The sequence below is a fragment of the Euprymna scolopes genome, chromosome 7, assembly GCF_053919585.1.
Source record: "Euprymna scolopes isolate OS-2025 chromosome 7, ASM5391958v1, whole genome shotgun sequence".
In the NCBI taxonomy this organism is placed as follows: Eukaryota; Metazoa; Mollusca; class Cephalopoda; order Sepiida; family Sepiolidae; genus Euprymna; species Euprymna scolopes.
Window position 1 is genome coordinate 53690004 of NC_136488.1, and position 24482 is coordinate 53714485.

The window sequence follows — 24482 nt, forward strand, 5'->3', positions numbered from 1 at the left end:
CTAACTAGCTTCTATTAGTCTGTTTTACCCAGAATTAAGGTAATCTTATATCAAAATAACTTTCAAACAATAATATATATAACCTACGTTAACAAACATAACTAAACTTTTTAAAAAAAATTTACTAACAACGCTTGTGGGACTTTGTATCTAAAAGAGGTCTTTGGAGAGTAGGGTTGCGAGATGTCTGCTTAAATTCCATTTAAACTTCGAGTTAGTGCAGTCGGGAAAGCAGAAAAGAAAGGGGCGCCAAAGTCCAGCAATTCGAGGAAATAATGTATTAGAGTTGAAGGTCTTTCAGCATCTAAATAGTAACACAGTAAAATAGTGATTTTTATTGTGTTCCGTGTTCATTACGAGAATGTACGTCGAGGTGATAGAAATGCTATGAGTTCATCAGAGCTATTAAATTAACGAGCTTGTAAAACAGCAAGAGACAATTTGTCGCAAACTCTACAATATTGCTGTCATAAATAAATTAAAAATAAAAATTTGTCTTTCTTTTTTATAAATATCGAGAATCACCGTTTACCAAATATTGTTAGTATGAATTTATTGAAAATAAAATGGATCTTCTTTTTGTTATCAATGTCAAGCCAGAGGCATACTTTACAATATAACTGATATTAATAAATTAAAAGTAAAACCATTTCCGTTTGTATAAATGTCATGGGAAACGCCGACCCAATAATATTATTTTACGAACAATCAGATAAATTATACTTTGACTCTCTGTCCTTATGTTTAATGTTCAGTAAAAGAGTATGCATATATGTCACTCGATTCTTACGTTTACCATTTTAATGTTATCTTTTTTATCTTCTTTAATGTACTTGTTTACCCTGCATTTCATTATTGATTGTTTTATTACGCTATACGATCTACAGATGACGACATTCGTCCGTCTAGTAATTAAAAACACAGGTCTAGATCGGCGATAATCGCCGATCTCCTATAACCGGTAACCATTCCTCCATAAAGTGGTAGATCCCGACGTTAATATATCCGACACTAGAGGTCATATTCGCCGTTCACTAAAATGGTGACTTTTGAAGGCGACTTTGTTTATACGACAGCATGGTATATTTTCGCAAGCAAAATGGCATCATCAATAAATCAACGTAATGGACAAATCGATCATTCACGCACAATTATTAAACATTCCTCCACAAGCGATTACAACCGAAAGGAAAAAAAATTAATAAAAACAAAAAAATAAACATGCTTTCTTCGACACGTCAGCAATTAGGTATGACCCCTACCCAGGTATGCAACAAAAATGGTGTCAACAGCATCCATGCCGGTTAAACACACGTGTGCGTGCAGAAAAAAAATTAAATAGATAATAACAAAACAGGATAGCAATAGTCTCATCTTTTTTGTTTTGACGTACTTTTGAAATACCAGGAATTATTTATAAATTTCGCTGTGATGACGTAGTCTCAAAACATTTCATCACCCAGGCGTTTTATCTACATGTTACAAATTTTAAACTATATTCGCCGTCTATCTAAATATTTTTACCGCTATGTAAGCATTAAAAATGTATTTCATCTTTCAATTTCCTCATGGAGAATGAGTGATAACAAGCTTCACGAAAACGACAAGTAGCGACTCGTTCGCTGTTTAAACTCCAGTTTTCGTCATAAAAATAGAAGAAAGCAAACGACAAGACAACGAGCATATACTGATTAAGAGACTAAACGACTTCAAAGACGAAATTAATTCAATATCCGTGTGTGCAACGAAGGGGAATAAGGATTGGCCTGTGCGTCAACAACACGTTATCTCAACAACACTGAGTTTTTTACTTCATATCGATGTTTAAAATAAAGTCACCTTACAGCATATCAATCGTTTACAACAACACCTCACGACATATCAATCCTTTCCGACAAACAACTCCCAGGATCGCTCGCCAAGCACTGCAAACTCTTGGAACTTACGAACAGTTACTCCAGCCAAATATAGGTAAACTGTAAATGCATACTACGACACTCATTCCCGGGCGTTCATGATCTGACCGACACTGGTTACACAATTATCTCAACTCGCGCTGTCTACAGATGTAAACATTTCCTCGCACTACGACCATATGCACTAATCGCGACCGACGCAAACTAAATTCGATCAAACTAAATCCACTGTGCTGACACTTGCGCACATGACCGCCATCTGCCGCACTCAAAATTCACAACTTCGTCCTGTGACTGTGCTACACAGTTACACAAGCTTTGTTATATTTTTCCTGTCGCCGCCATTTTAATTCTTAGCTTTAACTGATAGGTGAGTGATATGGGCACATGCCGTTTAGAAATTACATGCGTTTATATTCAAATTTCACACACGCATACACTTTTAAATACTCACTGGTTACCTGTCTTGTCGTGATTCCGGTTTGTCTGACAGGTGGCGTTCTTTACTACCGCTTTTCTTTCTCCATTTCTCTATCGTTCAATTCCTATCCGAACCGTCCATGTGGGTGGCACGCTTTTTTGCACACGTCTCGACAAGGCGACACCTCTGTTTTATCCTAAAACAGAGGTACATTCTTTCAGAAGGTAAGAAAGATTATACGTGTGTACCTTTACAAACTCTCGCATACGCAATAAACTTTCATTGTATACTTTGATGAACTCTTGTGATCGCACAAAAACATCCAGACCCACGTCTGCACAAAGAACGTATATACGCAATAAAACTTTCAACCTCACGCATACATGTTCGTCCACATACGTACATGTACACAAAACAATCTCTTAATGTTCTTACCTTCTATAGTTAAATAAAATATATTATATGTGTATATATAACCCAATTCTTACGTTGCCCTTTTCAACGTTATCTTTTTAAATATTTTCTTAAATGTACAGGTAAAACGTTCTTAATTATAAATTGGTTTATTACGTTGTACGATCTATAAACGCCGACCTTCGACCGTCTAGTAATTGCACACGCAGCCTATAATATGTAACCACACGCCATACCCACACACACACACACACTATATATATATGTATATATATATAGAGAGAGAAAGAAAGTAAGAGAGAGACAGAAAGATAGAGACATACATGTAGAAATGTGTTTGTGAATACATTTCTTAACAAATATACTCAACGAATGTTTGATCTACACACTTGAAATTTGGTATGTAGAGTATTCATAGATGTGGAGAATCTCTTAAAAATCGTGGCAAGCTGGTCTAATAGTTATTGTAGTTGGCTCACTATCCTTAGGTGTTTATTTCGTTCTCAGCTCGGGTATTTTTTGCTTAAAAAAGTGAACAGTTTAGAAAAGAATCATAATACTCACATGCACATTTGTCAGCCATTTTTTACTTTTTTAAAAAAAAATTTACGTTGCGTTTAACACCAGGCAACACCAGGCACATTCTTTGTATATATATATATATATATATATATATATATATATATATATATATAAGTGTGTGTCTGTTTGTGTGCGTATGCGTGTGTGTACACACTTTTATATATACGTATATTGTGCAAATATACAAAAGTCCTTAAGTCGATTTACGATAGCCAAGTCAAATTTGAGGTGAAAATATAATAAAAAAATTTTAAAAAATAATGTAATAATGTTTTTATTATTATTATTATTATTATTATTATTATTATTATTATTATTATTATTGACTCTTTTTTACCTATTAACGGCGAAATCCAACTCGAATGTATTTTATTGTTTTAAAATCTATATATATCAACTGTAAAGTTTGTAGACGATTGTAAAATATTTCATAGTAGCCTATTAACAATACCATCACAATCGCAACACCTTAAGTGAAACGAGTTTCTATCTTTCTCTCTAAATATTTAGTCCTACAGTTGCTTCCAGTTGTCATTGACATGAATTCTATTCGTTCCACAAATTCTGTGATTGCACAAACCGTAACTGGCTCATATATACAGAGACACAACATAATCTTTCTAATGTCTGATTTATAAATAGTAAAAGCTCCCTCGCCAACGTATGTCCATTCTGATTGGCTGAGCTCTAAAAATTCTCATATTCTGGGATCCAGTTCTTCGCTTTATAAACGAACGCTTACTAACATAAAAATAGCGTCACTAAGAAACCAAATATTCTGCCCGACGTCAAGTTCATTTAATGCATAGGTCATTTCTGTAATTTAAGACTGAAAAATACAAGAGAGAGAAAATAATAAAACTTGCGTAAAATAACCTGTTTACTTGCTTTCTTTTAGAAAGTTTGAAACATGCTACCTACTATAACAATTTCTTTCGTCGTCGAGGACCTCGTCGTCGACATCTTCGTCAAACCCCCCAAAATTCACGCATTTTTTAAACCATTAATCACACTACGCGTATATTGGTGTTGTTTCAAACCGACGAATTTTATATATATATTTACATATTGAAGTGTTTAGCTCCCAAATATTTGCGTCTTTTATGTCATAATTACTTCTAAAAAAACAACCACCTTTTTTTTAAATAGGGAAGTTTATTTCATCATTAATATGCGAGTTGAGGGCATTTATTAGGTTTGCTCGTATTATCATAATGAATATTGGACGTAAAACTGCCGACGACAAATAGATTTTTATGTAATAAATTTATGCCTTCCGACGGCTAGGCAAATAACGCATGTAAGTGGGTTTTTAGTTCATGGCAAGAATATTTGTTAGCAACAGTTTTTTGTGTCTTATTCGTTTATAGATTACCCTAAAACCTATAAATGTCGTCAAATTAAGGTGAATGTTAAATGTGGTGAGAAACAACCAATTTAACTTCATTTAAACCTAAAAAATAACCTTTTATCATGCTATATAGAGAATGCGACTATATTGAAAATGTTAACTATAGGCTAAATTGAAGAGATTAGCTCCCAAATATTTTCGTTTTTATTATTATGTTGAAAAAATACGGAAGTTTTTTGAACGGAATAAAATGAAATATTTCGAGGCAACGATTTTATTTCCGCAACATATTTTTTTCAATAAAATCGAATTTTTTTCGGAACAAATTGTAATAAAAAAGACGAGATTACTTTGGAAACTAAACTCTTCAATCTATAAATATATATAAAATGCCTCGGTTTAAAACATCACTAATTTACACAAGTCAACAAAAATAGGATTAATTACGTGTAAAATACAAATGTTTCTATAAGTACACACACTTTTATTGTTTTTTTTTTCAATGTGACCTTTTTGTTTGTGAAAATCTGGCTCTAGTAATCAATTTGGCCTAATCTGGCGTTATTTTTCTGAAAGATTCGGCTTCAAATATTAAGTAGAGTCTCGCAACCTAATTAGGGTTAGGAATTGAACACTTTCCTTCTTTGAAAACCTTTAAACACACATTACTTTCGGATTGCAAAATAATTTAAAACATTTAAGAATTGGTGGACCAAAACATTTCAACCCCAACGATTTACTTTTTTTATTGTTCATTTATTCCTAAATTTTCTGGCTATTATCATAATTATGTAATCATAACGTTCTACTATACGACCGTTGCTAATGCTACCACTAGCATTTAGATGTTTCCTTTTCATTTTATTGCAATTTTCAACAGCGCTTACCATAAATTGCACGACTGACTTTCACACTTCTAAAATACCTTGTAAAAATTGTATACACCTTACCAACAGAAAAGGGAAACATTAAACGGCTTAGGGCAGCATTAAAAACTGACGTGCGTTTTATTTATTAGAACGTTATCATTGCAAATTGATCCCCGACTATTACAGTCATCGAAATACTACCTCATTTTTTTTTCATCTGAATATTACGCATGTATTCGATGATAATCGCCGGAAAAAATTACGACAAAGTTAAGAGGAAAAATTTTAAGGCAATGGGAATCATTATTCAGGACCGTTGCAGTGTTCTTGGTTGTTTCTTTTCCTCGTGACACAATAAATGCACTGTGTTATAATTACTTTTACTTCACTCTTTTATTTTCATTATACATTTCAAGCGGACGGTAATCGTTGCTAATAGACCGTACTATCTACTTTTATTTGACACGTTTGGTGAAGGCATAGGATAATCACAACACATAATCAAAACCCCTTGTAAAAATGGGTGTATAGATACTGACGTTGTTACAACGCCATAGTCAATTCATTTTCGCCACAGGGACCAGTGCTCGCTATTTTCCTGGGCTGGCAGTGGCTCCCACTAACAACCGTACTTTTATTGTTTTTCTTTTTTTTTGTACAGGTGATGTGGGGGACATAATTCAAAAGGGCAACGCTGGACACGAGTCATGCTTATATATATATATATATATATATATATATATAATACTAATTAAATAATACTTATTTTTATAGATACGGATACTAGTGTTTCATTTTAACACATTATCAATGTAGGAGGTGACAATTCCAGCCGGTTGGGAGATCGAACATAGCCATGAAGCCCCCTATGAGCTCATTTTCTAAAACTTTACCTCCAGGCTACTAAACAATTGCCAGGAGAATGAGGGAAATTAATAATTAATAAACGCGCAATTCAAGAGCAGACCATAAACAGTCCAGACTGTTCGAACGCGGAAGTCGTGAACGTTGCATATAACTTCACATAATTTATTCTTTTATATTCTTCTGCTACTAAATTCGTGGTAATTTTTTCTCCAAAAGAATTTAATTTCGACCCAAACAATTAGTTGCTAAGTGCTCTCGTTCACTGTAAATCTTTTTAAATGCCAGAACATTTTGTACTTAATTAGTTTCCTTTTCTCTGACCTTTTGCATTCAAACGCCATATCCTGTTCTTCCCAACAGTATTAACATAGGTAACATGTAATGTGGACACATTATCTTTCTCAAACCCACGCTCAAGTGTCACCTCATAAGGCTGGCCCTTACAATCTCCCATCTACCATTAAAATGTGTTTTTTAAGTTGAATAAATCGTAAAAATGAAAATAATCTTAGAGGTGTCAAACGATTACTTATTTGATTACCATGTTAAGACTACGCGTGTTAAAATACAAAATGCTTTGGTCACTTTTTTCCCTGTGTTAAAGGAGAATTCTATCTTGTGTAAACCGTTGAATTCTATAGACTAGGAGTTTTTTTTTCATACGTTACACATATCTGCTAACATCGTATAGGAAAATTGCAAACTTCATTCTCTTGTACTGAAAGTTGTATGTTATTTAAAAATCTGAATTTGTTTTCATTTCGTAAAGTGATAAAAACTTTCCGAAATGTATAATCTATAATTAAAAAGATAAAATAATGCTGAATCAAAATATAAATAGTAAAAAATAAAACAGAAAAAGCAATCATTTTTAGTAAGCAAATCTCATTCCACATTTTCTATTAACACGTTTTCAAAACGAATACAATATAATCATGAAAATGAAATGCGAACAAATTGCATTCTGGATAAGAAAAAATAATAAATTCAAAATAGGACATTATTTTCGAATATTGCAAGATTCAAAGTAGTCTTTCCAATTTAAAATTAAAAAGAATACTTTTGTCTCAAAAGATAAAACACTGGCATAACCTCGTTTTTTTTAAACGCATATACATACAACGGATTCTTGGCATCGGATTACTGACCGCATGACTAGATTTTGCTTTTTTCTTTTCTATATATATGCCGATGTCCGAATATAAATTATATTACATTCTCTGGCCATTGTTAATTCTATGCTTCAAAAATCCTAATTCCGATCAATGGCTTTATAGAAAACCAACATCGAATGTATAATCATTCTTCCCCGTTTTCCCACGGTTAGGCTTATATTTCGTATGCGTTGCTAAATAGATCCTATGCGCCTTTGCCATTATCATTTTTGAAGCTACAACAATGCAATTACAATTTATTCAAATCGATTTGCTTGTGATCTCAATCTGTTGATTTTGTGAAGTCAGTATGATTGTATTTTATATAAAGAAGTGTAAATTTTAAATGGGCGAGTGCACAAGTCTATACATATAAAAGTGCTTCATTTTTTTCTCTGTATGTGTGTCTATCTTCTGGTGTAAGTCCTTTTGTAAAATACCGTTCTTGGGTTTAAGGTGCAAAAAAACATCAGTTAAGAATATAAACAATGTATTCGTTCATAAAAAGATGAAATCAGGTTCAATAAATGTAATTGTAAGGCTATTTTTGTCCAACTATTATTAACTAATTCTTTTTATCCTGTATATAAAATCGTGGATTCGACGATCTCCTTCTACAGAAAACCAATCATGCTTCCAAATATCTTAAATAAAGAAGCCTTTACTACTCCCTTCTTTAACGCTTCCAATATAAGAGTACTCAGTATTGTTCCCACTTACTTGAATCTTAATCAAGTTTGTGGTGGTCGCTGTTATGCGAATCCGTATGTCTTTTCAGCACATATGTTTTAAAATTTCAGTCAAGGTTAGAGATGTGTGGATATGTAAGCATATAATTATTCAAGTGCCTCTTGTCTAGTTGTTTCTCTTAAGTTACACTTACAACTAACTGCATATACATATTACATTACATGAAATGCGGCTGCCAGAATCAAGCAAAGGTTAGTATAACTATACAACAAGAAACAAGAACGTATTTATTTGATATTTATGTAAATAAAGATGTATATTTTTGTCGGATTATTTTTTTATAAACATATACGTAGGGTGTATTGTTGCGACAATTTAAGGGGGTTTCCTTTGCCTGTGTATCTTCTCTAAGCTACAGCCTCTTTCTTCCAGAGGAGATTTTGATAGCCTTTCCTCTGTCGTTACTTGCATAGTAGGTGTTCTACTATGCTTCAATCAAAATTCCTTTTACAGCATTCATAACAAAATAACATCTAGCTACAAAAACGAAATGTAAGAAGCTCCCAGACGTACCCCTCCACCGTACTGTATACCGATACTCTATGGCTGACTGGGATAGCTTCCGTACATTCATATCTGATTTACATCTGCACTCCATGTTTAAAAAGGAAGTGTCCTCTATAGTATCAGATCTGACCGAATGGTTAATTGTAGGCATAGACCAATTCATACCATCTAAAAACTTCCAACAAAAACCTAACAGCCAGCCATGGTTCTCCCCAGAATGTGCTGCTGCTATCGCGCACAGAAATCACTTTTTCCATAGCTACCAACGTAATAGATGCACTGAGACTAAAGCTGCTTTCAGGACTGCCAGCAACCAATGTAAAAGAGTAATAAAAAATGCAAGAGAGCTATATGCCCAGTCAGTTAAATCCACGGTAGCTGATCAGCGGCTTGGTTCCAACCAGTTTTGGCAAATAACAAATAGGATTCTGAACAGAAGTGTGCGTTCTATCCCAACCATTATCAATGGACCAGAGGTCATCTCGTCAGCGTCAGACTAGGCCAAACTATTTGCAAAGAACTTTGCAGCTAATTCTACCCTATGCGACGAAGGCCATCAACTCCCCATATTTCCTCCTATAACACAGAACAATCTAGGTAACATACAAGTATCCGTGCATGAGGTCGCCAAGCTAATAAAAAACCTAGATTCCAGTAAAACAACTGGCCCTGATGGCATCCCAATTATAGTGTTAAAAAAGCTTCAACCAGAACTTGCTCCCATACCTACGAAACTATTTAAGCGCTGCCTTAAGGAGAAGTACTTTCCGACCCCCTGGAAGACCTCATCAGTTTTCCCTGTATTTAAGAATTCAGGTGATAAGTCATCTCCCTCTCAGTACAGACCAATAAGTCTTCTCTGTGTTATGAGTAAGTTGCTGGAATCAATATTAAATAGAGAAATAGTCAACCACCTCAGCAGGAATAACCTTCTTAGTGACACACAATATGGTTTCCGCTCTGCAAGATCTACCGCAGATGTGCTGACGGTTATATCCCACAGGATTAGTGAATCTCTTGACAAAGGCGCCCTTTCTAGGGCAATTGCTCTTGACATATCAAAGGCCTTCGACAAGGTATGGCATAAGGGTCTACTTCACAAGATTTCCAGCTACGGTATAACTGGAAATGTTTTCTCAATCATTAAATCATTTCTCTCCGATAGGCTCATAAGAGTAGTGGTAGATGGACAAAAATCGGAGGCCTGCAATATAAATGTTGGAGTCCCTCAGGGGTCAATCCTGGGCCAAACTCTCTTCCTGATCTACATCAATGACCTCCCTAAACACATACTTAAATCATTCGTTGACATCTATGCTGATGACACGACCATCTACGGCAACACATCAAAGGCTGTAAATGACAAGGTTCTCTCTGATTCTCTCTCCTCTGATCTCGAGCGCGTGGTTCAGTGGGGGAAGATGTGGCTAGTTACCTTTAATGCATCCAAAACTAAACTCCTATCCTTACATCATCAACGCTCTGATTCCCAGCTGGCATCAATTGGGATGGATGGCTCTCGTCTGGGTGAGGCCCCGTGTTTTGACAAGCTTCTGGGTTTGACCTTTACTCCTGATCTGAAATGGAACACGTACATCAAGTCTGTTGCCAAGGTCGCTGGAAAGATTGTGAGATCCTTCTACCGCTCCAGAAGATATCTCACTACTGATGCAATTCTCTATTTATATAAAAGCCAAGTACGTCCAAGGATGAAATACTGTTGCCATATCTGGGCAGGAGCTGCCAAAAACAGCCTATCATGCCTTGACAGAGTACAAAATAGACTTCGTGGTTTAGTGGGGGATGCCCTTTTCTCTACCCTGCAACCCCTCTCCCACAGAAGAGACGTTGCGAGCCTATCCTTGTTTTATCGTTATTTTTATGGCAGGTGCTCGTCTGAACTCACATCCCTGGTCCCCCCTCGCCAATCTTTCACGAAAAACACCCGTCTAGCTGAATCCACTGTGAAAAATTTCCCCCACTCTATATATGTGCCTAAATCAAAACGCGGATTCCATGAACAAAGCTTCTTTCTTAGAACTGCACGCCTGTGGAACTCTGTTCCATCTGCCTGCTTCCCTCCGGACTATAACTTGGATGTCTTCAAGTCTAATGTTAACAAATTCCTAATGAACCGCCCCCTTAATTAAAAACTTCATCAAATCTCCACACCAACGTAATGTAGTTGCAATAACCCTTATCCCTGAGTGGCTTCCGGGCCTTGATAAGTGGTGATCACTGTGTAAAAAAAAAACACTGTAAAAATGTTTCCATTCATTTTGTGTGTGTGTGTATCTGAAATATAACGGAGACTAAATGAACAGTTTCTTTCCCAATGTTATATTCTGGGTTTTGTTTTTGATGTACCAAATATGCGAGTATTTACGTTGTTCTTTTTTAGATGACGACTTATATATTTGGCGTTGTTCATGTTATTAAGAGTCTTATTATGATAGAGACAGTCTTAGGAGTGTTCATGTTGTTGAGTGTCCATATGCTGAGTGTTGTGAGATGCTAGATATTATATATATTCATTGTGAGTTTTCATACTGTTGAGAGATGGAGATATTGGTGAGATATAGAGACAGGGTATATACAAAAAGAGAGACAGTTCTTATATATAACGAGACAAACAGGGTACAGATTTCTACAGGAGCACCAAGTTTGTAATTCAACTAGAAGCGATTTTTTAATATCTTGATAGATAGACTGAGAGATAGTGCGTTTGGCATTTACGTTGACAGTTGTACATTTTCATAAACACAAAGTTCATATTAATACAATTTCACTTGACCTTTGTTTTGGTGATGATGATTTTCACAAAGTTCTTATAATATAAATGGACAATACCTTTTCTGCTAAATAACAACACGAAGGCGTAGATACAAAACCACATGATGATACGTTTATTTCTTCTTTGACGGGTCGGACACGATTTTGTATTTCAGGGATTCAAAGTTGTTTACATGGTTACCTCTAAACCTCTCGTTTCCTAGAGGGTGCCTAGACTCTAACGGCGAATCGGTCTTATCTCCTCTGATCTTACTCTTTTCTCTAACTGACTGATTCTGATTCTGATTCTGACTTATCTAACTAAATTCATAACTCATGACGTCACTGCATGACCAAGCACGTGCATATGAAAACACATGGCACGACATGCCCCTGTGTTTAAGCGTGCATTGTTATTCACATGTTTCTTACAAAGCCGACCCTCTAACCTACGTTTCGTAACCCACTATATAAATAACATTTTCCATTGTCCGTTTTTAAATTCTTTATTTTAATTTTCATTTTTATAACAGAAACAAAATTCATCATTACACTCCTTTTTCAATAAACAGATATCTACTATTTTGTGTGAGCTAAACAATAGCAATTCCACATTCCTTATGTTCAATTACATTCTGTATTTATTTTAACTCATGATTGGAATGCTCAATTCCAAGTCTAGCTTCGCAAGTTCGAATCCTTGACTATCCTATTTCATATTTACGTTTAACTAATTCCCATTTTTTTTTACTTACATGAATATGGGGACAGTCCTTATCATGTAACAACAGAACTGTAAGTCATTGGAACGCAGTATAACTGTTTTGATTCCTAGTTTAATACAGATTGGGCTTTCAAGTTCAATCATAACTATTACTTATCAGGATGTCTTCTTATATACCCTTGCCCTTACTAGTTTTAACTGACTGTTAATTATAGTCACATTGGTTTTGAACTGTTCGCCTGGCCAACGCATTAAGTCTTATCCTAAAGTCTACTTGATCAGCAATGGCCGATTTTAATATATATATATTAGGCTTTTATTCTACCACAAGTTAGTGGATAAGACTTAGGTAGGATATCTCGTACCTTTCTTTTATAGAACACAGCCGTAGAAAAGATTGCAGTAGATAACACGAACAACATTTTTATTAGTCTTCTTCTATATGTATGCCTTAAAAAAATTAGTTTTGTATGACCGGTGAATGGCATATATATATATATATATATATATATATATATATATATATATATATATATATATATATATATATATACAGGCTGTCCCAAAATAAGCTGATGCTTAAAAAAATTCATAACTTTCTTTTTATATATATTTTTTATTTTTTCAGATCATCTAGAGTAACCCTTCCAAGGTTAGCATGAGTCGTTATACTACCGAGGAACGGATATTTATCGTAGATCCGTATTTTAGGTTGAATGAGTCAATATCAGAAAGTTAAAGAAAATTTCGACGAAACTTTAACAGAAGAAATTTCCCTGATCCCTATGCGATAAAAGCTATGGTGGCTCGATTTCATGAGAAAGGGTCTGTATGTGACCTCCCTATTTCTGGTAGACCCCGTACGGCAAGAAGATGAGAATCGTCAGAGATTAACAGAGAGTGTGGCCGAGGATCCATCCACATCAATAAGAAGGAGATCAAGTCAACTAAGGGTATCTCGATCATTTCTTCACAGAATTCTTAATGAAGAAGGCAAATTTCCATATAAAATCTAATTAGTGCAAGAGCTACAGCCAAACGATCCGGAAAAAAGGCTCGAATACGTCATGCAATTCCAAGATGTGGCTAATGAGGATCCAATCTTTCTCAAAATCCTTCTTATGTCCGATGAGGCCCATTTTCATCTTAATGGGTTCTATAAATAAGCAAAATTGCATGATTTTGGGATCAGAAAATCCCCACGTAACAGCACAACGGAAAGTCCCCCCTTAAAAATGTACGTTGTGGCGTAACGGCGGATGAAGTAATCGGAAGTGGTGAATATTTGAGTAACATCATTTTTCATAACTAAAATTAGACCTTTTGAAAAACATACCTTAGATTAAGTTGTGTAAATAGAATTAGAATTAATAGACTATGATATCTTCCTATAGCTCCAAAAATCACGGGGATGCTCATCTACCTACATATGAAAATTGGTAAGCATTACTTAAATATTGAGGAAGTTAATCAAATTTAAAATCCGTCAGCTTCTTTGTGGACACACTCTCTCTCTTTCTCTCTCTCTATCTCCCTCTCCCTCTCTCTCTCTCTCCATCTCCCTCTCCCTCTCTCTCTCTCTCTCTATATATATATATATATATATATATACATATATATATATATATATATATATAGGGTCCGCCAGTGAATCGGGAAGATTTTTAAAATATATTAGTTATTGAAAAACTACATTTTAACATCTTAATTATACATAAATAGAAGCTACACCCTTTACTATTTTTGAAATGAAGTAATACTATTTTTGAAATGAAGTAATACTATTTTTGAAATGAAGTAATACTATTTTTGAAATGAAGTAATACTATTTTTGAAAAGATTACTCCTTTCAAGTGGGTACCATTAGTGACATGGCATTATTGGATTTGTATGCAAAATTCTCCATGAATTCTTGCAGCATATTTATCTGTATTGTCTTAATATCGTTTGCAATGCGTTTTAGGGTCGTTTTTAGATAACTGATAAAAACGGTCAAAAGCACTCAAACTGTTAAACGAGAAACCAAGGGGCATTTCCATTGCGAGAAACCAAGCAACCTGGAAATAAAGCATTAAGGGCATTGGTGAAAATTGTTGCCGTGTCGTCCACTGCAAAACGGGCAAGTTCGTTATTTATCATCTAAACATAGCATTATACATTTACAGTGACTGAATTACGAGCCTCATTTTCATAAAAAATGGGACGATAATAGCTCTTGCAGATATAGCGAACCATACCGTTACTTTCTGAGCATGAAGGGGCGTCTGATGAAGCAAACAAGTGTTTTCCCCCGCCCAATACCTAGAATTTAATTTGTTACCATAATCGCTCGCTTTGTCACTCATCCAAAAGTTGTTCTATCGAGACCGTCTTAAGGTAAGGTTTACCTTCCCTCCCACAATGCTACCTTCCTTGGTTCATCATTTAAAAATTGGTAAAGAATGTAGATTCCTAGATAAATGGTCGCCGCCAATGAGAAGAAAATATTAAGCGGGTGCTGCGATAATGCAATTTCATTCGCAAATACTATCAAACGAGGTGGAAAGTACTGGAAATCTGGGAGAACTTGTTGTCAGTCAGACGCTAAAAAATACCACTAGTCGTTCTCAAAGTGAGATCTATGATGATATGCGGTGTTAATAATAACAATACCGATAGCCATTAGTCGTGTAATGAATGAATATGTGAATGTAGGATTGACATGAAATTCTTAAAAATAAGCTAAAATGACCGAAAAATGGACTGAAATTACTTAAATAAATGCAAAGTAAATGACTTAAAATGACTTTAATGAACTTAAGGATGAATTGAATGACATTAAAAATGACTTGAATGCTAAAAAAAACAGGAATCCTTCAAGAACAACTTGAATGATCTGGATAATGGCTTGGATGGCTTTGAGACTGACGTGTTGTAAAGTGGGTTATCATTTTACATTAAGTTAATACAGAAAAGTTATCCCCAATTTATATCACAAAGTTACAAAAATAAGTACAGCATGTAGTAAGAGCAGATACTACACTTTGATCTTGGCCAAAATACCAAGAAAACCTTAAAAAGCTAAGAACAGCATATATTAACAACAGACCTTTGATCTTAACCAAAAAGGCCAAGCACAAAAGTGTTACAGACAGACCGAGAGACCGACCGACCGACCGACCGAGAGACCGACCGACCGACAACCGGCTGGCAGATGACTTATAGAGTCACTTGCACACGACTAATAATAATAATAATAATAATAATAATAATAATAATAATAATAATAATAATAATAATAATAATAATACATACATACATACATACATACATACTGATGAATAATATTAAACTGATATTAAAAGAGGTAACTTCCAAGGGGGTTATCAAAGGAATTCCCTATCAACACAACTGTTTTTTATAGGTTTAATGCCCTTTTCAATATAATTAAAAATGTCAAGTGGAATACAAGTTCATTAATACAGATACAAAGTATGAACCATCTAATCTACACGGGCGATCCGAACCTCTTTGCTCTACAAAAATAAATCCAATAAATAAACACAACCAGAATGCCAATATATCCAAATGGATTTTCTTTATGGAATAATTCCGCAATGCTAGTTATAAGAATGAGACAGCTGGCGACAATGGAAGGTACGAAAGTACCAAACGAAGCGGGGATGAAGGCAATAGAACATGACACCTATAATTATTTGGTAGTTCTCAGAGCAGACATTATTAATACTACAGAAATTAAAAGGAAACTTAGAAAAAATACCTTAGAAGAACAAGCTTTTTTTTTAGAATAAAACCCCTGTATATTAGAAACTAAATAAAAGGTATACACGCATGCATAGTGTCACCAGAAGATTCTTCATGAAAAGAAAAGACGGAGTGAGAGGATTGAATATATAGAAAACTATGTATATAACAAGAAAAAGAATTAGGATGATATACATTGCAGAACACAGAAACAATAATTACCCCAGCAAAAGGCCTTGATAAAATGAACAAGGCACACAACAGAGATGTAAGGCGGTACATAAGAAAAAAAAATGGGAAAAGAAACAGTAACACGGACGATTCATAAGGATGACAAATATAAGACTAACGAAAACATTTGTCCACGGATACAAAAAATAGCACTTAAACAAAGAAGCTGAATCCGAAATAACAGCCGCATAAGACAACGCGATTAGCATCAGTCACATAAAAGCAAGCATCAACTAAATACAAGAAAACAGCAACTTCAAACTCTATCAGTATAAAGTTGAAAGAATAAACAACATAATAAGCGAAGCTGCATAAACAGCATATAAGAACAGAGTCAGGTAGAGAAGGCAGTAGACCGAAAATTATACAAACACCTGCATCGGAAACACCCTTATAGATGGTACAGCACAAAGCAGCAGTACTACAAAATAAATTCCCCAAAAATACTATGAGACATCGACATACAAACTCTTAAACCCATCCAAGCAGGAAGATTGAATTCCATAATAGTTTACAAGAAGAAGGAAAAATCTGCTCGATTTTAAATTTTGTTTGTCAGCAGATTACAAGGTGTATTGCAAGATATGGAACGCGGAGCACGTACATGAAAGTGCTCCCAGATCTCAATGAGGATTAAAGATGAAAAAAAGATAAGATAAGGTAACACAAAAATAGTGATAGCACTTGAAACAATCACGAAAAAGATTGTAAAAATAATGGGAGCGATGGGAATCAGAAGGACAGTTGAGAAAAATACAACAGATAACAGTAAGGAAACCACAGAGACATTAAACAAAAACAGTGAATGCGAAGATTAATACACATGAGCAACAAGCGCTAATTAACACATAGAAACTGCTAAAGAAGTAAAAAAAAATCAATGAAAACTCAAACTGTATAATTTTAAATTATCCTTCCCCTTAAAAATATGTCCTCATCAAATGGAACCAAACCAAATAGTTTAGGGGATTAAGGGGGATAGAAGACTGAGAAGAGAAAGCACTAACCAGACCTTCACTTGATGAGTGCGAGAGGACCGACACCTAAGAGGATGTTTATTGCCACCCAAATTCTAGTGCAAATCAATGGTCACTCAATTGAGAAATCAATGGTAAACGAATATTGCTATAATGCAAATTATATTGCTAAGGTTATCGAAAGAGGATGAGAGTATTAAAAACCCGGGATGAATTGTTTAGAATTAGGCTCCAGGGAACATCACAAATTGTTCTCAAATTAAAATCATTGATGCTGGCCTGTGTGAAACTCCTAGTGAGTAATATTAATATTAATAATAATAATAATAATAATAATAATAATAATAATAATAATAATACCGCTAATAATAGGAGCGCTAGGAACGATGCCGAAAAACTTGACAAAATGAATGCGATAAAGAGATAACAGAGAACATACCACACATAAAATTACACACAAACTGGATGCAGAAACGACTGCAGATGCAAAGCAAAAAGGAACATCATATGGAATCATGAAAATTGAAACTATGTAATTGACAAATACTGGCCCCCTTTTTTCTGTGTCACCAAAACCAGGCATCACACCAAATAATGAGGGTCAAGGAGGATGGAAAGAGCGGGGAGAAAAAGCACTAGCCAGACATGCATGGATGAGGGCAAAGAGAACTGAGACCTTGGGGAGGCTTAATGCCACAAAAATTCCAGTGAAGACTAATGGTCGCTACCAACGAAGAATCAACGGAAAGCTGCTGTTGCGATAATGCAAATCCTTTTGCAAAGTTTATCGAAAGAGGTAGAGAGTACTGGAAATCTGGGGAGACTTGTTGTAACTCAGACTCCAGAGAACACCACAAGTTGTTCTCAAATAGCAATATTTGATGATGGCTTATGAGACTACTCCTAGTGAGTAAATACTAATAATAGAGACAGGCATGTTGTCAAAAAATAGCAATGGATAGATAAGGGAAATTAGCAGAAAAAATGCACACATGCATTGGGTAAAAAATGTCATCTTTAACACTAAGCCAAACGGTACACGTAAAATACTGAAGCAGGACTAGATAACGGAAATTTAAAAAAAAACGTATATAGGACATAGACGTATAAAAGCAGATAAACACACCGAAGAAAAAAAACTGGATGTAATAATAGTTAAGAAACAAATTTGTACATTTCATCGTTCAAGCAGATTACAAGATGAAGATTAAGGAGACGAAGAAGGGAAACAAATACACGACACTGGTCAGAGAGCTGAAGGGGAAGATGGTAATAAAAGGAAAACTAGAACCAATCCAGAAAAAACTTCTTCAAAAAGAATGCGGGAGGTTTGAACAAGGTAGGGATACATGAAGGATATTACGGATAACAATAATACAACACGACTGCAACATTAATAAAAAAAACCCTTAAATGCAAAGACTAATCCACATGAGCTATAAGCACTTACCAGACATTTAGAAAGTATAACAAGAGTAAAATAAATGCATGGAACAACAAAATTGATACGCATAATTGTAAGTTACTGCCCCAACTAGAAAAAACAGCGTTAGCAAGAACTCTCAAAACATTAACTAGTCGTGAAGTGTCAAGGACAATGGTCAGATTGAGGAGGAAAAACACTAAATAGACCTCCACTAGATAAGTGACAAAAAAAATTGTAAGTTTGGAGAGGTGTATTGCCGGCCAAATCCCAGTGAAGTTCAATACTTGTTACATTCGAGAAATTAATGATAACGGTCTACTGCCATAACGGAAAAGGTAGTCAAAAGATATGGAGAGTACGGGCAATCTGAGCAAACTTGTTGTCACGTACATTCCATGGAATAATATAGGTTATAGCAGAGAGCAATATTTGAGTCACTGTTTAAAAACTCATAGGGATTATTATCATTATTATTATTATTATTATTATTATTATTATTATTATTATTATTATCTTCTCCCAGACTCTCAGATTGCATCTAAAAACTCTACCTATATTGACAACTCGTCATATCATCGCATGATTAAACATGTGCTCATAAAGCACGTTGGTTGACATGTGTTATGTTGCCAAACTTGACATGACCCCGAGTTCAATAACCTATTTTTCAAAGAACATTTTTTACAAAATATGTTTAAAATTTCAATTGGCGATTAAATTCCTTAAAAGAAACAAATTTCATTATTACATTCCTTTTCCATATACAGATATGTAAGCAAAAAAAAAAAATGCAATTCCTTATTTCAATAACAGTCTGTATTTATTTTAACTTAGATTTGGAATTGAAAATTTCAATCATATCTTCGCAAGTTCGAATCCTTGACTATCTTATTTCATATTTAAAGTTAACTAATTCCCTATTTTTTTTACTTACATGAAAAGAGGTCAGTCCTTTTATCATGTAACAGATCTACAAGCAGTATATGCAAACATTGTTAAACGTTCCCAGAAATGTTTAGATGTCAACGGGAGCACTTCCAGCATCTTTTATAACACTGCAAGTAATTTATAAAAATGATACAGGTAATTTAAACAATAATATATATATATATATATATATATATATATATATATATATATATGATTGTTGAGCTGGATTAAATCCGACGATATGAAATAAAATGGAGGTGGAAGGACCTGGATACTCAACGTTTCGCCCGATTTATGCGGGCTTCTTCAAGAGGGATGGTCATTGACGAGAGAGTCGGAGGATTGGGGCTATATATAATGATGGGGGAGAGCAGCGTGTTTTCCTTATGTAAATTAGATGTCATATATACATGCATATACATTTTTTTTTGAGAGAAGAACTAATTAGAGTAAACTAGTGTATTGGATTACGTCTAAAAGATAAAATATCGTAGAGATTAAAAATTGTGTTTGGAAATATAGCGGTGATAGATTAAATAAATAAAATGACACGAGATTACGAAAGAATCTTTTTTTTTTTTTTAAATTAGAAATAATTGAATTGGGATAAAATAGCGCAGTAACTTAAAAGATGGTATCTAAAAATAAGAATAGGTGATAAAATGGAGTCTAAAAATAGATAATGATAAAATACAGTAAATAAGTAAAATAAAAATAAAATTAAGTGAAATTACGATTTTTTTTTCGCGTTTAACCGGTGTCTAAGTTGTTTTCTTTGATAATTATTTTCGACAGAAAGGGAGCAACGTGGAAAAAACCTTTTCTTTGCTTAATTATATTGCTGGAATGGGAGATTATAGCTGACTCAATTAAACGTCGTGTGGATCTGTTATGCATGTGTTTAAGGAAAGTTGCTTTGTTAAAATCAAAATGGTGGTCGTTTTCCATGATGTGACAAAATATGGCGTTGAGTGTATTGTTGTTTTTTACATCTCTTTTGTGTTCATATATTCTTTTATTTAAATTACGTTGAGTTTCTCCTACGTATATTTTTCCACAATCAAGGCAGGGTATGGAATATATTCCGGCTTTGGTGTTAATGTTGGTGTTAGTTATAATTTTACGTGTTAGATCCCTAATTGTTAAAGAGTTTAGTTTTGTTATTTGAATGCCTGTCTTATTTAGGTTCTTATATATTGTGTCGTTGTTTTTATTAGTTGGTAATGTTAATTGTGTGTTGTGTATCTGGCTATTTAAGGAATGGTCTCGGTTTCGGTTATGGTAAATTTTTAGTGCTTTTCTTTTTGTATTTGCCAAAAAATGTTGAGGGTATTGCAAGTTCATGAATGTACGTTCGATATACTCAAATTCTTCCACGATGTATTCTTCCCTACATATTCTCAGGGCCCTAAGAAAAAATCCTATTAGATTACCTCTTTTTACTTTATCATCGTGATGAGAGTAAAAGTGTATGTAATCATTTTTATTCGTGACTTTCCGATGGACTTTAAAACTTAGATGATCATTGTTATTTATGATGTTGATGTCCAGAAAAGGTATGGAGTTGTTATTTTCTCTTTCATACGTATAGTTAATAGTGGGTTCAATCTTGTTTAATTTATCAGTGATATTCTCTATTTTGGAAGATATAGGGAGAAAAATTAAAATATCATCAATATATCTATAGTAGGAGGTACCCTTGGGCAATTTATATTTCATGGGTCCGGTTTCGATGAATTCTAAAAATAGACATGCCAAAGCCCCACTTAGAGGGTTACCCATGGGCAGTCCAAATTTTTGTTTGTAGCAGAGTCCATCGAATGTGAAATATGTCATGTCAATGCATATAGTTATAATTTTAATTATATTATCTATCGGCAAAGGTAATTTAATTTTTATTTTATTTAAGTGTTTTGAAAGAAGGTTGAGACATTTCTTGGTAGGGATATTGGTGTATAAAGATTCTATATCGAGACAATTCATGGTTTTATTTTTCATATCTATGTTTTTTATCTTCTTGAAGAAGCCCGCATAAATCGGGCGAAACGTTGAGTATCCAGGTCCTTCCACCTCCATTTTATTTCATATATATATATATATATATATATATATATATATATATATATATATATATATATATATATCGGAAAATATATGTTTTGTGACAGAAAATTACCTGCGTCAGGGATTCTTTCAGTACTATATTACGTTGGGAGATTAGCTCTCAGGGAACAGTAGCGTAGTGCCATAGAATGAGAACCAACAGCAGTACTAATAATACGCAGCACGTACGACTACCAATAATGGATACCACCGAATTATAAGCTCCGCTTACATTTCATCCTATTCTTGTAACCTTTTGGTTGATATATATTTCTTTCGCCTACTACGTGTTTTTCTTACGTGGTTTCAACCTTACCTACACGGCAACATGCTTATTCAAGCATATCACAAGATATATTTATATAAATCACTTATTTATGAATTAAGTTAAATATAACTATAGATCATATACAAAGGAATGAGGAAAACTCTATCTTCCAAATGTTCATCTTCCTGTTTATTACTTTCAACAAGTTTAAATGTTCAAATTTTTCCAGTGCAAGTTTCGTCGTGCTGAAACAGTGCATACTTATTATATGAATGTTTGGATACTTTCAGTCATAACTCATTAGTAAAATGAGAACTTACAAACTTTTAAAAAATAAAAAAGGGCATGCTTTCATAAATTGGAAAAAAAATCGGAAGAGTAGTTGCAATTGGGCTTTATGTTATTTATGTCATCTTTGATTTTTATCTATCTATCTATCCATTCATCTATCTATCGCTCTCTCTCTCTCTCTATATATATATATATATATATATATATATATAGAGAGAGAGAGAGAGAGAGATTCTATATATATATATATATATATATATATATATATATATATATATATAGATATATAGATATATAGATATATCAGTACGCGCTAAAACATTTATTTGCTCAAATAAAGTTAAAAAAACGTTTTTCGCTGAACATAATGAGTTTTTTGTTTTTTCTCTAATGGATAGTGATTAAGAATTAAAAGTAGTATAATCGTCGCACTGTATTACTAAATAATGTAACCTGAAAATATCATGGCCGACCCGAATTTTCAAAATAAAGTGAAATTTGTAACCAATTAAAAAGAAATAATTTGTGTGTGACTGAAAAAACATGCATCAGTACACATCAGAAAAGCGGCGCAGAAGATGTTATGCATATATTTAAAGACAGACTCGTTCGTTATATAATATACACTATTTGGTGCCGGGACCAGGTTTAGTTATTAATTAGAGTCATTAGTAAGGAAATAAAAAGCATCTAATTGTTAGTTTCAACTATGGCAGAAAGACGCTTATAAAAAACGTTAGACAAGATGCCGTCGAGTTATATGGTAAGGCGAAAGGGACCTCGATTAATTATGAAAAGGGGAGGCTTAATAGAGTCGCTAATATCGATTGTGGGAAGTACATGAGGATGAAAAGGTGTTCAGTGTCTAAATAAAATAGGAAATGCTATTAGAAAGGCTAATACGTTGGGGCTTGAAAAAATAGGTATCGTTCAAGAACTAGTTTGATTTTTTCTCAGGCGGTGGTTGAGTGTAAGAAATAAGATAGATTTTGTCTATTATACAGGATAAAAGAGAGTATCTATATGCATGTACATTTTGAAAATGGGTATCATGGAAACGCTGGATGCCTTAATTGAAGCGAAATCTTGTGATTGTCATCGCTATAAAATAGGAAATATTCAATAAAGAAATATATCGATAGCAAAATGAGGACTACTAAATAAAATATAACAATATAAATTTAATTCATAGAAATAAACAGGATTTGAACTGAGTTAAACAAACAAATGTCAGCTTACAATAAGCAAATACTTTTAGGTTTTAACAAACCAAATGGAGACATAAAAGGTGACGTAAGAGAAAAAAGAGAAATAATTTTATATAAACGTTGACATTAAGAGAGGCACTCGGTTAGCAGATGCGGAATTGATAGAAGACACCGAGTTGTGGGCTCGAACAGGATTTGTTTCTCTGCGTCCGTAGAAGTATCTATATACTAACTATAAAATAGGAAAGCATGCAACCCTCATGAAGAGCCAACAACGGGAAGGAAATGGTATATATGATGCAAATTCGTATTCCTGTCTGTATGTTTGTTTGTTCACAATTTGATTAATATATACTAATGGCTCGCTACTTTACTCTTTCATTTATTTCTATATATAGTATGAGTCTTGCAAAATATAAAATTAAGAGCCCACCTCATTTGCATATTGCATTAAGAAAAATCGATTTTACTAAATAGTGGTATGTTAGTTAACGTTCCTAGCGAGAGAATTGTTTTAAGTGTTCTATTTAAAATTGTTATTTAACAAACTTTAAATAACAATTTAATTGATAATTTATTTAATTTTTTTTTTTTAAATTATTTCCGCCGTCGACGTTTTTAAAGACCCTCCTAGAAACTTTTCACCAAATAAAATAATTTGGTAATCTCAATAAGTTTCTAGCTTGAAAACATAATTCCGTGCAGACAGAAAACATGTTTTCTTTTTTTGTTTTGTTTAAATACTAAAAACAAACACGTACGAATAAACTGAAAAGATTTTGTTTGTTAGTTTTTAATATTCTTGAAACAGCTATACAGAATCTTTGACCGCTTCGAATTCAAACTTCAGTCACACTTTTAGAAACAATCCCCCCACTCAAAAAATAAAATAAAAATACCTCCCTACTTTAAAAGCAACTCGAAAAGTCCCTTTATTTACGAACAAAAAGCGAGAAAAAAGTGTCTTTACAAAAAAT